At 47.0% G+C, this 16800-nt stretch overlaps 1 protein-coding gene across 1 annotated transcript in view; it reads right to left on the reverse strand.

The window, feature by feature from the left end:
- The window catches only part of RPS6KA2 (ribosomal protein S6 kinase A2), a 1517835-nt gene that overhangs the window by 805110 nt on the left and 695925 nt on the right, over positions 1–16800 (reverse strand). The window lies entirely within an intron of this gene.

The following is a 16800-nucleotide window of genomic DNA, read 5'->3' on the forward strand; positions in this document are numbered from 1 at the left end:
CTGTCGTCACAAGGCCAGGTTTTGCAACATACAGCATGCCACGATGATCTGGCACACCTTCTTGGGTGGGTAGTACAGGGATCCACCTGTCAGATGGAGGCACCGGAACCTGGCCTTCAGGAGGCCGAAGGTCCTTTCAATAATTCTCCTTGTACGCCCATGTGCCTCATTGTAACGTTCCTCTGCCCTTTTCCTGGGATTCCTCACTGGGGTCAGTAGCCATGAGAGTTTGGGTTAACCAGAGTCACCTGTAAGTATTGAGGGACAACTGTTAGACACACACTAACCCTTAGGGACAACCCCATACTCAGACTCCAACTTATACTGTGTGGGGACCTTGGCCTCACCTAATACCCACACCCGGAGCCTGTGGAGTTGCCCCATCAATTAAGGGATGCTGCTATTCCTCAAGACATAGGCGTCATGCATTGAGCCAGAATATTTGGCATTCACAAGGGCGATGTACTGGTCTGCCAAACACACCATTTGCACATTCATCGAATTATAGTTTTTTCTATTCCTGTAGACCTGTTCATTTCTGCGGGGGTGGCCAAATGCCACATGTGTACCATCAATGGCACTAATGATGTTGGGGATTTGTCTCAGGGCATAAAAGTCAGCTTTCACTGTGGCCAAATCCTCCACCTGGGTGAAAACAATGTAGCTGTGCATGTGTTTCAGCAGGGCAGACAACACTCTGGTCAACACGTTGGAGAACATTGGCTGAGACATCCCTGATGCAATGGCCACTGTTGTTTGAAAGGAATGACTTGCCAGGAAATGGAGCACCGACAGGACCTGCATTAGAGGGGGTATTCGTGTGGGCTGGCGGATAGCTGACATCAGGTCTGGCTCCAATTGGACACACAGTTCTTGGATTGTGGCACGATCAAGTCTGTATGTGATGATAATGTGTCTGTCCTCCATTGTTGACAGGTCCACCAGAGGTCTGTACACCGGAGGATGCCGCCATCTCATCATCTGCCTCAGTGGTTGTAGCCTATGGTGGAGAACGGTAAGCAGAAGGTCATTTTCCACATAGATGGCACAACTGTTTTCGAATTAATGTCACAGAAGCAGTGTGTGAATTTGAAAGTCAGTAGATGTGCCAATATGTGCTGTGACGCAGCTATGTGCCATGCCATGTGCCCCCCTGAAATGGCGGCTGCCTGACCTGTGAGGAGGGACAAGGGGAAATGAGGTAACTGCCCTGGCGTTGTACTGCGTCGCAGTAGGCGGTAGATGACTGGCGCGAAACCCCACATTGGTTATCATTGGGCCGTATGGGTCCCTGGAGCCGATGGCGATGTACGCCGGTGGTGACAATACGCACCACTGCGGACGTCGTCGCCATTTTCTAGCTATTCACTCACTTGCTACCTGACCTTCAGCAGGAGAGGACCTACACTGCAAGTGCTGCTGTGACCTGAGTCTGGAGGCGACAATGGCTACAGTGTCTGGGAAAAGGGCCCCTGCCTTCACTGCGGAGGAGTTGGAGAAACTGGAGTGGTGTGGATGTAAGCCACATGTTGGGGGGTGCTACGGCGTCCTGGGCTGAATGCTGCATGAGAGGTGGTCAGTGTATGTGCGTCAGGGCATGGGTGGGAACTGGTGGGCAATGATTATGATGGTCCGGACGGGTGAGTAATTTTCTTTTCCACTGTCTTTTCCCTCTAGGTCAGTGCCCACCAGAAAAAAGGTATTTGGCGTGCCATCGCCAAGGAGGTGCGGACCCTGGGGGTCTATCACAGGCGGAGCCCCCACTGCCGCAAGAGATGGGAGGACCTGCGCCGCTGGACCAAGAAGACAGCGGAGGTCCAACTGGGGCTGGCCTCCCAACGTGGAAGGGGTGCCCATCGCACCACGATTACCCCGATGTTCTGCATCCTGGCGGTGGCCTATCTGGAGTTGGATGGGCGCTTGAGGGCATTGCAGCAGCCACAAGGGGGTGAGTACAGATTCAGAAAGCTGACTTTGCGCGCTTTAGGAACTAGCTGGGTGGGGGATGTGGGCTATGGGTGCCCCTACGCCAGGGTGATCATGGCAGGGTAGGTCCCATGTGTGCATGCTTGGAAGCACTCCTACCCCAATGGTACAAGTGGGCAACTACTACTGGGCAGGGTCCTGTGGGTGTCAGGTGCGCAGATGATGGCGTTAGACATTGTACCCATGGGCTGGTGAATACCTTAGTGATTGGTTGGGCATGGCATCGTCCATAGGGCAGCTCAGTGTGTGTTGTGTATGCCAACAGTAGGGGTGTTGCTGTCATTGACCAACTGTATCCTCTTTCTCTCCCCCCCTTTTTGTTTTGTCACCCTGTCCTTGTGTGCATTAGCATCATCTGGTGGAGGAGCAGGGGTCCAGGCGATGGAGGGAGCTGCATCCCACATGGCCCATGAGAGCAAATCCACTGAGGGTGAAGGCACCAGTGGGACGGAGGGCGAGGGGAGCTCCATGACGGGGACAGGAGGGGATACAAGTGACAGCGATTCCTCCTCCGATGGAAGCTCCCTGGCGGTGGCGGACACCTCTGTGCCCACCCCAACAACAGGTACAGCCGCCACCCCCCTTACCAGCACCGCTCTCCCAGCAGCCCCTCAGCGCAGAGGGTGGGCATCACCTTCGCCCCAGGCACCTCAGGCCCTGCCCCACTCAGCCCTGCTGCCCTCAGTGAGGAGGCTATTGACCTCCTGAGATCCCCCACTGTTGGGCAGTCAACCATTCTGATTGCCACCCAGGGTGTCGAGAGGCATTTGCAACAAACAAATGTATACCTGGACGGCATTCAGTCTGGCGTGGCAGCCCAACAGAGAGCATTTCAGGCTCTGGCCTCAGCACTGATGGCAGCCATTGTCCCTGTGTCCAGCCTCCCCCCTCCAACTTCCGCTACCCAGACCCAATCCCCTCTACCTCACCATATCCCAAGCACACCTTCAGACCAGCATGCATACACATCAACACACAAAAGTGGCTCAGGAAAACATAAGCACCACAAATCATCACACAGGCACTCACACAAGCACCATACCCATGCACACATAACAACATCCACTTTCTCCACTGTGTCCCCCTCCTCCTCTTCGTCCACTTCCCTCCCAGTAGGATCTCCACTCACATCTGCATGCACTACATCTTCACCCACTACCTCCATCACCAGCACGCCCATCACAACACACCCCTCACAAGCAATCACCACCCCCACAACCATGCACACATCCCCTGTGTCATCTCCCAGTGCGTCTGTGAGCCCTCCTCCCAAAGTACACAAACGCAGGCACACACCCACTCAACAGCCATCCACCTCACAACAGCCTCCAGCCCAGGCACCTTCACCCAAACTCAGCAAACGTACACCTCCTACAACCACTACCTCTTCCTCCACTCCTACCCCCCATCTTCCTGTCCCAGTGTGTCAAAAAAACTTTTCCTGGATAACATTGACCTCTTCCCTACGCCTCCCCCCATCCTTCCCCTAGTGCCAGGATATCGAGATCCCAGGCCAGAATCTCAGCCACCACCTCGGCGTCCGCTGTGGTCCCTGCAAGTCCCAGAGGATCGAAGGGGGCAACTGTAAGGGCTGGCAGTGTGCCACCTACCAATGCAAGAGACCAACCAATTCCACCACCTGCCAAGGTTAAGAAGGGGCCAGCATGCAGCACGGACAAGACGCACGACCCACCTAGCAAGGCCTCATCCAAAAAAACAAGAGGACAGTGCCAAGGTCCCAGCAGCGTCTACCAAGCTGGGGAAGGGGAAAAAAAAGCAAAGGCAATGCAGGGCTCGGAGCCTCCAAGTGAGGGACTGGTGACCACCATTTGTCCTGACAGGCCAGCAACCTGTACCACGGTAAGCACCGCCGCAACCACCGCCACCTGCACCCCCACCTGCACCACCGCTGCCACAACGACAGTCACCAGCATCTTCCCCAGTGGGCAGCCATCCGAGGCTGCTGGAGACGGCCTGGTGTCTCCCTCCATTACTACCAGCACCTGCACCACAGACAGCACCGGCAGCATCTCTGCCACAGATGCCGCCGCAGGCACCGCCACCTGCACTGCCAGATGCACTGCCAGATCCACCGCCATATGCCCAGCCGGTGCCCCTACATCGGACATCAGCAGCATCCCCAGTGGGCAGCCGTCCGAGGCTGCAGGAGATGTCCTGGACCTTGCACCCACCACTTGAAGCACCACCACCAGCACTGGCACTACCAGCAGTTTGCAGCCTAAGTCGGCGCAGGATGGAGCCTGGCTCTGCCTCCATCGAGTATCATGCTACCTGTTCCCTGCACATCTTGTGCCTCAGACACCCAGGTGAGGGAATGTGAACTGCCACACCCCAGGTGCAGCATCACTGGGCACACAGCCCCCCCCAGAACCAGTGGAGAGATGCATCCACTCACCCGACCCTTGGCAGGATGAAGCACACTGGGCACAAAGGCCCCTCCAGAACCAGTGGAGAGATGCATCCACTCACCCTATCCTTGGCAGAATGAAGCACACTGGGCGCAACGGCCCCTCTAGAACCAGTGGAGAGATGCATCCACTCACCCTATCCTTGGCAGAATGAAGCAGACTGGGCACAAGGCCTCCTCCAGAACCAGTGGAACATGTCACCCACTTGAGAGACTGTGGCTTTGCACTCCCCAGGACCAAGCAGTGGGTAAACCACCCACTTGAGAGACTGTGGCTGTGACCTCCCCAGGACCAAGCAGTGGGCACACCACCTACTTGAGACACTGTGGCTTTGAACTCCCCAGGACCAAGCAGTGGGCAAACCACCCACTTGAGAGACTGTGGCTTTGAACTCCCCAGGACCAAGCAGTGGGCACACCACCCACTTGAGAGACTTGAGAGACTGTGGCTTTACACTCCCCAGGACCAAGCAGTGGGCACACCACCCACTTGAGAGACTTGAAAGACTGTGGCTTTGCACTCCCCAAGACCAAGCAGTGGGCACACCACCCACTTGAGAGACTTGAGAGACTGTGGCTTTGCACTCCCCAGGACCAAACAGTGGACATGTTGCCCCCTCCAGGAGCTATGGCGTAGTACCATCTGCCAGCTGAGGTGCCCCCCCTTCCCCATTCCCCTGAGGTGCTTGTGTTTTTTTTAAAATCATGCCCCTGCAGTGTTCTCTCCGTTTTAAGGCAGGAGTCAAGTGTGGGCTTCGCCCATGATTTTGTGGCCCAGTGGGCCATGGACATTTGCAATGGACACTGTACAGCCCTCTGTACATATTGTAAATATTTGTATAAACTGTTGTTTACATTCGTTAAGTTTATATGCATTTTCTAAATATCACTGATTTGACTCAATTTCTTTTGTCCTTGCTTTCTTCTAGGGGGTTACGGGTGTATCTGTAATGTTGTTGGATCTGTTGGTGTGTATGGTGTTGTGGGGGTGTTGTGTGTTGCGTGTGTGTGTCACTCTCTTTTTCCTCCCCCCTGCCCTGTGTGCTAGGTGCAGTACTCACCGTGGTCGTCACTCCGCCTTCTTTGAAATTCCTTGTGTATTAGCAGATACACCAGCATGGGGAGGACCTGCAGTTCGGGCTCCATGGCGTCCTGGTTCTTCGTTGAGTGTCGAAAGGGGAGTGGTTCCCCTTCAGTGTACTGTTTCCACCATGCTTTTTATGGCATTGGTAACGCCCCGGAAAAGCTTGCGGATTGGTGCCTTGTAATACGGTGGGCGGTACATTGTTTTCCGCCTGTCTGTTAGCGGTGATCGCCGCGGTGTTTGTTGCTACCGCCATGGCGGTTGGAGTGTTAAAGTGGCTGTCTATGTTGGCGGTTTCCGCCGTGGTCGTGATCCCATTTTTTTTTACTGCCGGCGTGTTGGTGGTATTACCGCAGCTTTATCACCGACTGCTAGGGTTGTAATGAGGGCCTATATCTGGTGAACTTATATGTTTTTTTTAGTTCATAATGTTAATTTTGTCACTGACAAATTCATCTAATTATAACATAACTTTAACATTTGTTTTTATCAGTACATTTCTTTGTTTTTTTAAACAAAAACAGATCTTTTATCACACTGTTAGAAATGGGATCTCTAGTTTGCAGGCGTACACACCCAGTCCAAGTAGAGACCACCCCTCTAGTCAGGGTAAGTCAGATACACACTAAAAGATAACCTGTTCTCACCCTCTGGTAGCTTGGCACAGAACTGTCACGCTTATCTACAGGGGCAATGTGTAAAGTATTTGTGCAACACACACAGTAACACAATAAGAATACCACAAAATGACTCCACACAGGTTTAGAAAAATAGACAATAATTTTATAAATAAATCAAGATCCAAATGACAAAAATCCAATACGTAGAAGTTGAGTTATGAATTTTTATAGAATAAAAAGAGTTCTAGCGCTTAGAAGCAAGTAGCGCTTCAAGGTTACTTGAGGTTGCACTGGACTGGGACAAAGTCAAATGTTCAGTCCTCCCGCGATAGAGCGCATTCCGGCTATAAGACCCGAGTAAGACCCGCTGAGCAAGTTACCTTAATCCGGGTCACAGTCATACGATGAGTCAGTCAGTCAGTCAAAATACTTTATTTCGATAAATAAATATCATAAAAAGACATAAAAAACAGTACAATCAAATATTACAGGCAATCAACAATTCATATTATCTACAATATTTAAAAAAGGGGGTCAGTAAAATAAAACATCCTAAAAACATCATTTAACGTAAAACATTAATATTCTCCCAGATTCGCAAATATTACCTTTCCTATAAAAAGTTAATTAATCACTCAATTCATTACAATAAAATAATCGGATTGATGGCGAACTTCTTTTTATTAACCCTAACAGCTCCCACTAAAAAAACTAGCAACATGGAACATAATCCTAGGGGTCTGCAATAACTGTAAGAACAAGAGGGCAGGTTTGGCCTGTATAAACCCCTCCTCCTTTAAAATTGGGAACAAATATTTCTTTCTTAAGGCCGCGTAATGGTCACAAAATAACAAAAAATGCATTGTATTCAGGATCGAAAAATTATCACAATTACACGGCGTTCCTTTTTCCGGAGGAGACCAGGTTTGAAAGTGGCCAAGAGTTAGATGGATCAGGTTAAACCGAAAACATGTAAGTAGAAACCGGTGGAAAGGTTGATTTACAATAGACAAATATAATTCAGGACCCACATGAGTACTCAAAATGATACTGGCCCGCACCGATGGTTTCTCATATTCAGCTTGTTCTCTTTCTAGACATAACAGATCTTTCATCATGCTTTTAATCAGTCCAATATCTTTAACAGTTATTGATTCCGGGGAGTAAAAAAGATCCGATCTCCCTAATCTAACAAAACAATTTTTTATATAAACTAGCCACGCTATTTTATTTACTTTATCCAGCTGCAGGCAATCTTTTAAAATAGAGTGGTTGAGCGGAATTTCTTGATTCAGCCAGATCTTTAGCCAGGCTAGAACGGGGGCCAGTTTAATCAAGTCTGAAATGTAGCCCACACCCAATTCAGTATGGACAATGTGTGTGGAAGTAGACTGGGGAAGAGAGAGAACCGATCTTAAAAATTTATTTTCCGTGATCTGTATACTTTCCATAGAGCAATAGCCCCATATCGCACTTCCATGCGTTGCTATTGCAAGGCATTTTGCTTCATACATTTTTAGCAAACTAACAATTGGCCTCGCCCCGAGTTTATTCATAAAACCCCGAAGAGCAGAAGACGACTTTACAAGGGCAACATTTCTATTTTTTATCTGGGGGCCCCAGGAACCTTTCTCATCGAAAGTAATCCCTAAGTATGGAAATATTGCTACTCTACACAGTTCTTGCCTCCCACAAGTAAACATTTTGGGGAGTTTATTTTTATTACCCTTACCCATGATCATAATCTGGGACTTTTTAACGTTGATCTTTAAATCCAGGGAAGTCATAAAAACCTCAAAGGCGTCCAATAATCGTTGAAGACCAACACCAGTACGAGAAAGCAGGACAGCATCGTCCGCGTATAGGAGAACCGGAATACCGAGTTCTCCTATCCGTGGGGTGTCCTGGGTAGCATCTTTTAGTGTGGATTCCAAGGCATTTATATAAATAGTAAAAAGGAGGGGAGCCAGAATGCACCCCTGCCTGACTCCCCTTTCTGAGTTAAAGTGGCTAGTGCATCGCCCCGCAGTAGTAACTCTAACAGAAGCTGTTAGGTCAGTATGTAAATCTACTAAGAGGTTAACAAGAGCCTTGTCCAGTCCCATGTCAAGTAAGATTTTCCATAATTTAGATCGATTTACAAGATCAAAGGCTAACGAGAGGTCCATGAACCCCAGATACATGGAACCCTCCTTCGCCTTCGTGTATTTCTCTATTAATAAATACAAATTCATGCCTTGATCTATAGTACTCCTTTTAGGTCTAAAACCATACTGCACATCTGCTAGGACCCCTTTCTCTGTTAACCAATCGTTCAGTTTATTTAGAATAACTCGACCTAAAATTTTCACTGAGGAATCAATCAGTGAAATCGGCCTGTAACAAGATGGGTCTTGCCTATTACCCTTTTTAAACACTGGTATAATTATAGATTTCTTCCAGGAAGACGGGATTTTATCAAATGCAAGATTATTAAAAACCTTGCATAATACCTTAGACCAAAATTTCGGAAAACTTTTAAAAACGTCCCCAGGTACCCCATCTGGGCCCGGGGCTTTGTTTTTTGTGATTAAGTCTATAGCCCTTTCAACCTCTGCAACTGCAAAAATAACTGCATCCTTGTCAGGGGAGTCAATTTTCCTTATGCAGTCCTGGTGATGCATCAGTTCCAAAGGCAAGGTGGCTACGCTGCGATGGATCAGTTCTACAGCCAATGTGCCAGGTTTCTCCATGCAGTGAAGGGATTCGTCGATCTTCCTTCAGAAGTGGCTATGATGCAGTGGTTCCAATGCGATGTTGATGTATTGGTTCCAAAGCTGATGGGTTTCTCCATGCAGTGAAGGGATGCGATGATCTTCCTGCAACAGCGGTGCCGATGAGATGGTAAGCGCTGGTTCTGAATGTGATGAGTTCCACTCCAGCAAGAGCACTGACGCATCGGGTCTACCTCGTGCAGTAGGGGATGTGTCGATTACTGCTGGGGCAAGTGTCTGGGTCTTCTTCCAGTGAACCAGGCACAGGAACAAGGGGTAGAGCTTTTGATATCCCTGAGTCTCAAGCAACAGGAGGCAAGCCAACAAGCCCTTGGATATCACTTGGGATGCAAGACAGAGTCCAGCTCTACCTCAGCAAGGTCAGAGAGCAGCAGGGCAGCACAGCGGAAAAGCAGTCCTTCCAGGTCAGCAGTTCAACTGAGTGACAGACCTTGATGCAGCACAACAGTTCTTCTGACAGAGTCCAGTTGTAGGTCCAGAGTGTCTAGTTTGGTCTGGTCAGAGACCCAGTACATATAACCAAATATGTCTTTAAAGTGGGGGTGACTTCAAAGAAGGGTATTTGAAGTGCACGAGTATTCTTTCTTTCTCAGCCCTGGGTCCAGGTTATCCGTAGGGTGTAATCAGCTCTTTGTGTGGACACAGGCACTTCAGGTGTAATTCAGCCCCCTTCTGCCCTTCCTGCCCAGGAAGAGCATCAGAATGCAGTTGAATACACTCAGACAAACCAAAATTTCCTGTGTTTGTGGCTGTCTAGAGGGAATGCAGAAAGTGCACCTGTCAGCCACCCAAGTCATTTATTGGGGACAGGCTGCAGGCACACAAGAGGACAAAAATGTCCACTTTCTAAAAGTGGCATTTCTGAAATAGTAATGTTAAATATGACTTTACCAGTAAAGATGATTTCATCATTAGCATTCCAGAGATATGAAACATGACTCGGCTACTCCTTTCTAGTCAGAAATGACAGCTTAAAAGTGAATGTTAGCCTATGAGAGGAGTAGACCTCACAGTAGTGAAGAAAAAAAACATAGGTGTTTTTCACTACCAGGACATATAAAACGTAAAAACTACATGTCCTACCTTTTAACTACATAGCCTGTGGGCTACTTACGGTCTAAATTAGGGGTGGCATATGTATTAAAATGGGAATTTAAGGATTGGCATTTTAAATGTCAAGTCAAAGTGTCAGTCAAACTGCACACACAGGAACTGCAGTGGCAGGCCTGATGCATGTTTACATGGCTACTTTAGTGGGTATCAGTGCTGCAGGTCCACTAGTACCATTTATTTACACTCAGGGCACATATTGTGCACTTTACCAGGGACTTATAAATAAATTAAATATGCCAAGGAGGAGGAGGTAGGCAAAAAGTTTGGGGGTAACCTTGCACAAAGGGCCAAGTCTAACACACACCTAACTATAAATTTACTTTAACCATTGTTTTTTTAGATAGATAGTGTTAGACCTCACAGCCTTAGGGTGGTCACCCCTAACTTTTTGCCTGCCTCCCTCCACTTTTTTGGACACTGTTTTTGCTGGCTTTTAGACTCTGCACACTTTACCACTGCTAACCAGTGCTAAAGTGCATATGCTCTCTCCCTTAAAACATGGTAACCTAGAATCATACCTGATTGGACTATTAATTTACTTATAAGTGCCTAGTAATGTGCACTCTATGTGCATAGGGCCGGTAGATTAAATGCTACTAGTGGGCCTGCAGCACTGGTTGTGCCACCCACTTAAGTAGCCCCTTTACCTTCTCTCAGGCCTGCCATTGCAAGGCCTGTGTGTGCAGTTTCACTGTCACCTCGACTTGGGATTTAAAAGTACTTGCCAAGCCTAAACCTCCCCTTTCTCCACATATAAGTCACCTCTAATGTGTGCCCTAGGTAACCCCTAGAGCAGGGTGCTGTGTGGGTGAAAGGCAGGACATGTACTGGTGTAGTTTACATGTCCTGGTAGTGTAAAACTCCTAAATTCGTTTTTGCACTACTGTGAGGCCTGCTCCCTTCATAGGCTAACATTGGGGCTGCCCTCATACAGTATTGAAGTGGTAGCTGCTGATCTGAAAGGAGTAGGAAGGTCATATTTAGTATGGCCAGAATGGTAATATAAAATCCTGCTGACTGGTGAAGTTGGATTTAATATTACTATTCTAGAAATGCCACCTTTAGAAAGTGAGCATTTCTTTGCACTTAAATCTTTCGGTGCCTTACAATCCACGTCTGGCTGGGCTTAGTTGACAGCTCCTTGTGCATTCACTCAGACACACCCCAAACACAGGGTACTCAGCCTCACTTGCATACATCTGCATTTTGAATGGGTCTTCCTGGGCTGGGAGGGTGTAGGGCCTGCTCTCACACAAAGGACTGCCACATCCCCTACTGGGACACTGGCAGACAGGATTGAACTGAAAGGGGACCTGGTGCACTTCTTAGCCACTCTTTGAAGTCTCCCCCACTTCAAAGGCACATTTGGGTATAAAACAGGGCCTCTGCCCTACCTCATCAGACACTTGCTGGAGAAGAAACCTGAACCAGAAACTACATCCTGCCAAGAAGAACTGCGTGGCTGCTCAAAGGATTCACCTGTCTGCTTTCTACAAAGGACTGCTGCTTTGCTGTTGGGCTGCTGCCTTGCTGAACTCTTGTCTGGCTGTGAAAGTGCTCTCCAAGGGCTTGGATAGAGCTTGCCTCCTGTTCCCTGAAGTCTCAGGACCAAAAAGACTTCTCTTTTTCAATTGGACGCTGTTGGACCTGGCTTTTTGACAGGGACATCCCCAAACTTTTTGCCTCCTTCCTCCTATTTTTTCTGACCTGTTGTTGTTGGCTTTTGACCTCTGAGCACTTTACCACTGCTAACCAGTGCTAAAGTGCATATGCTCTCTGTGTAAATTGTACTATTGATTGGTTTATCCATGATTGACTATTTAATTTACCTGTAAGTCCCTAGTAGAGTGCACTACATGTGCCTAGGGCATGTAGATTAAATGCTACTAGTGGGCCTGCAGCACTGGTTGTGCCACCCACCTCAGTAGCCCCTTAACCTTGTCTCAGGCCTGCCATTTCAAGGCCTAGAACTCCCCTTTTTCTACATATAAGTCATCCCTAATGTGTGCCCTAGGTAACCCCTAGAGCAGGGTGCTGTGTAGGTAAAAGGCAGGACATGTACCTGTGTAGTTATATGTCCTGGTAGTGTAAAACTCCTAAATTCGTTTTTACACTACTGTGAGGCCTGCTCCCTTCATAGGCTAACATTGGGGCTGCCCTCATACACTGTTGAAGTGGCAGCTGCTGATCTGAAAGGAGCAGGAAGGTCATATTTAGTATGGCCAGAATGGTAATATGAAATCCTGCTGACTGGTGGAGTCGGATTTAATATTACTATTCTAGAAATGCCACTTTTAGAAAGTGAGCATTTCTTTACACTAAAAACTTGTTGTGCCCTTCAATCCACGTCTGGCTAGGTTTAGTTGACAGCTCCTTGTGCATTCACTCAGACACACCCCAAACACAGGGTACTCAGCCTCACTTGCATACATCTGCATTTTGAATGGGTCTTCCTGGGCTGGGAGGGTGGAGGGCCTGCCCTCACACAAAGGACTGCCACACCCCCTACTGGGACTCTGGCAGACAGGATTGAACTGAAAGGGGGCTTGGTGCATTTCTTAGACACTCTTTGAAGTCACCCCCACTTCAAAGGCACAACTTAGTATAAAACAGGGCCTCTGCCCTACCTCACTAGACACTTGCTGGAGAAGAAACCTGAACCAGAAACTACATCCTGCCAAGAAGAACTGCCTGGCTGCTCAAAGGACTCACCTGTCTGCTTTCTCCAAAGGACTGCTGTCTTGCTGTTGCCCTGCTGCCTTGCTGAACTCTTGTCTGGCTGTGAAAGTGCTCTCCAAGGGCTTGGATAGAGCTTGCCTCCTGTTCCTTGAAGTCTCAGGACCAAAAAGACTTCTTCCTTTCACGTGGACGCTCCGTGCGCCGAAAATTTCGACGCACAGCTTGTTTCGCGGCGAGAAAAACGCCGCACACCGACGCTGATCAACGCGACGCCCTCGGGACGATCGAGACTTCGACGCACAACCTCGCAAGGACAAAGCCGCCCGACTTCCAAGGAGAAATCGACGCGACGCCTACCGTGAGTGCGAAACTTTGACGCACGGCCTCGCAAGGACAACGCCGCCCGACTTCCAAGGAGAAATCGACGCGACGCCTGCCGTGAGACCAAAATTTCGACGCACGGCCTCGCAAGGACAACGCCGCCCGACTTCCAAGGAGAAATCGACGCGACGCCTACCGTGAGATCGAAACTTCGACGCGCAGCCCCGCAGAACGACGCGCAGCCGGAAAATAAGCAGGAGAATCCACGCACAGACCCGGGACATCTGGTAATCCCCGCGATCCACAAAAAGAGACTGTCTGCGCGCCGGAAAACGACGCCCGACTTCCCCGCGTGGAAAAGAACGACGCAAGTCTGTGTGGGCTGAGAAGAAATCGACGCACACACCCCTTTTTCCACGCATCTCTTCTCCTGTGGCCCTCTGAGGAGATTTCCCACCAGAAACCAGGTACTCTGTGCTTGAAAGACACTTTATTGCTTTTTAAAGACTTAAAGACTCTTAATATCACTTTTCAGTGATATCTTTACAAATTCGTATTGCAACTTTGATCGTTTTGACCTACAATTATCCAGATAAATATTCTATATTTTTCTAAACACTGTGTGGTGTATTTTTGTGGTGTTATACTATGGTGTTGTATGATTTATTGCACAAATGCTTTACACATTGCCTTCTAAGTTAAGCCTGACTGCTCGTGCCAAGCTACCGGAGGGTGAGCACAGGCTGATTTTGGATTGTGTGTGACTTACCCTGACTAGAGTGAGGGTTCTTGCTTGGACAGAGGGCAACCTAACTGCCAACCAAAAACCCCATTTCTAACAGACGCTCCGTGCGCCGAAAATTTCGACACACAGCTTGTTCCGCGGCGAGAAAAACGTCGCACACCGACGCTGATTGACGCAACGCCTTCGGGACAACCGGAACTTCGACGCACGGCTTTGCAGGGACAACGCCGCCCGACCTCTAGAGGAGAAATCGACGCCTGCCGTGAGACCGTAATTTCGACGCGCAGCCCCGCAAAACGACGCGCAGCCGGAAAACAAGCAGGAAAATCCACGCACAGACCCGGGACATCTGGTAATCCCTGCGATCCACAGAAAGAGACTGTCCGCGTGCCGGAAAACGACGCACGACTTCCCCGCGTGAAAAATAACGACGCAAGTCCGTGTGTGCTGGGGAGAAATCGACGCACACACCCTTTTTCCACGTATCTCTCCTCCTGTGGCCCTCTGAGGAGATTTTCCACTCCAAACCAGGTACTTGTGATTGAAAGAGACTTTGTTTGCTTTTTAAAGACTTAAGACACTTTATATCACTTTCCAGTGATATCTCTACAAATTCACATTGCAACTTTATTTCGTTTTGACCTACAATTATCCTGATAAATATTATATATTTTTCTAAACACTGTGTGGTGTATTTTTGTGGTGCTATATGGTGGTATTGTATGATTTATTGCACAAATACTTTACACATTGCCTTCTAAGTTAAGCCTGACTGCTCGTGCCAAGCTACCAGAGGGTGGGCACAGGATAATCTTGGATTGGGTGTGACTTACCCTGACTAGAGTGAGGGCTTTTGCTTGGACAGGGGGTAACCTGACTGCCAACCAAAAAACCCATTTCTAACAGATAGATAGATAGATAGATAGATAGATAGATAGATAGATAGATAGATAGATAGATAGATAGATAGATTTGGCCCACTCTCTTTATCTACTTAGGTGTGTAATTATATCTTTCTTTGCATTAACAAAAACCATAGACATTCACTTAAAAAAAAAAGGTTAAAATGACATTATAGTTAAGTGCAAATATCAGTTACAGCATAATGTTTTAAACTTTAAAAAACACTGAAATTTACCAGTTCTAGTTAACTGAAGAAACTATAACTTGCACCCTGGCCATGCACAGAGTTGTCATCATCAATGACATCATAAGCAGTGCATAGTGAGAGCAAGAGGTATACACACTTGAAGGATCACCTCAAAACATTTGTAGAAGGAGCTGAGGTGGATGAACCTTTTTTTTTAAAGTTTCGTGGAGTTTTGTCAAACGGCCTCAAAGTTATCAGCAAACCAAAAAAATCAATTTCTTATAGCAGTTTTATTTGGGCCTTTTAAAATTGTGATTGTAAACTTACTCTTTTCTGGCATCCATATTTGATCATTTCACTTTATAATCAATAATGTAATGATTTTTAAGTAAATTGAACAATAAAGTGAAATGGCCTTTCCCACTCTCACTGTATATTACGACAGTTTGGACAATATTAGCCTGCTTGTAGAATTCCAAACTTTCTGATTTGTGAAACATCTGCGAGAATATCTATTAACTTGGAGTGGTATTGCAACCTGTTATATCTCTAAAATATGGGTGGATACATTTTTTATCTGGCAGTGTCACTAGAGCAGTGGTCTGCATATTGCTTAATGTCATGCTTCTCATCGTAAAAAAAAAGTTTATTCGGGTCCCCCAATATAAAGCATATCTTTAGAAATTATTGTAAGAACTTGGCAGCTCTGAACATATTTAACAAGTCAAATACTTCAGTCATGTTTAGTTATGCCTCTTAACAAAATGCAGTCAAATGCACGATGTTATGGGCAGCTTGGTCTTTCTAAAGTGGAAAAGTATCCACAGTGTGATCCTTTATTATAATTGTGGCAAGGAATTTGAGGGTTATTTGGAACCCCTTTTGACACTTACTCCCATCCAGGGCATGAGTAAAAAAGAATGCAATCAACGGTCCATTACAGAGAGGCTCACTGTCACTCTGTTTTTTCACTAAAAAAATAGCACTTTTTCAGCATGATGCTTCTGTGGCCATGTGTTTGGTGCCCCCTCTTTAGATCAAATCAGGGCCCTCTAGGTGTTATGGTCGGTGATATATGTGAGTTCATCATCAGTAATGTTATTTAAAAGTGATATCTGGTGCCATGTGAAGTTAGTAGTGCATGGGGAGTTAGGGCGCCTACGACTGCACAGCCAACTATAAATGGGAATGTTCAGTGATTGCTAGGAGTTTTATCATAACATTCTCTAACATATTAATATTTCCCTTGAACGTAAGATTTTTAAGGTTGTTTTACATATTTTTATAACATAGTGAGTTAGTCTGTGTTTTTGGTAGCTCATCAAAATAACCCCTTATTAAACAATAGATGCCAATTATATGTGTAATAGGTATGCCATTTACTGAAAATAAATGTAGTGCAACAAAGCATTTTTACCATAGTCTAACGGTCGAATTCCAAGGTGCGACTCAAATAAATAATGACTAGTGTGAAAAATAATGCTAATTCTCATCGCACACATCTTTTAATAGATACAAAACCTAATTAAGATGATTGTACCTTCACTACATGAATGTAACCCTTTGTGCCCTGGTTCAAGTGAAATACATTTGATTATGTCTTCTACCAATAAAAAGCAAGTTTAATACCATTATTGATATGAGGGGAGGCGCATCATGACCCACTCATGGTGCTGCCTCGCCTGTGCCATGGGGTCTCAACACACAATGATAATATACAGCATATTGCATTCTGGGCACCTGTGTTTTCAATTCAATGAATATGAATACAAACGTAGGACCACTCTGCACCTTACGTGGCTGCATATGGCACGTAGTTAAACACGTCTGATATTAACTTAACATAGTCACTAAGGGCATAAACAACGAGAAAAAGAAACGGCTACATCTTCAAGATGGGTGTTGATTAGTGGAAGGTGACTTTGCTTTGAGATACTCCTGTGCAATCATAATTTATGAT

The sequence above is a fragment of the Pleurodeles waltl genome, chromosome 5, assembly GCF_031143425.1.
Source record: "Pleurodeles waltl isolate 20211129_DDA chromosome 5, aPleWal1.hap1.20221129, whole genome shotgun sequence".
NCBI lineage: Eukaryota > Metazoa > Chordata > Amphibia > Caudata > Salamandridae > Pleurodeles > Pleurodeles waltl.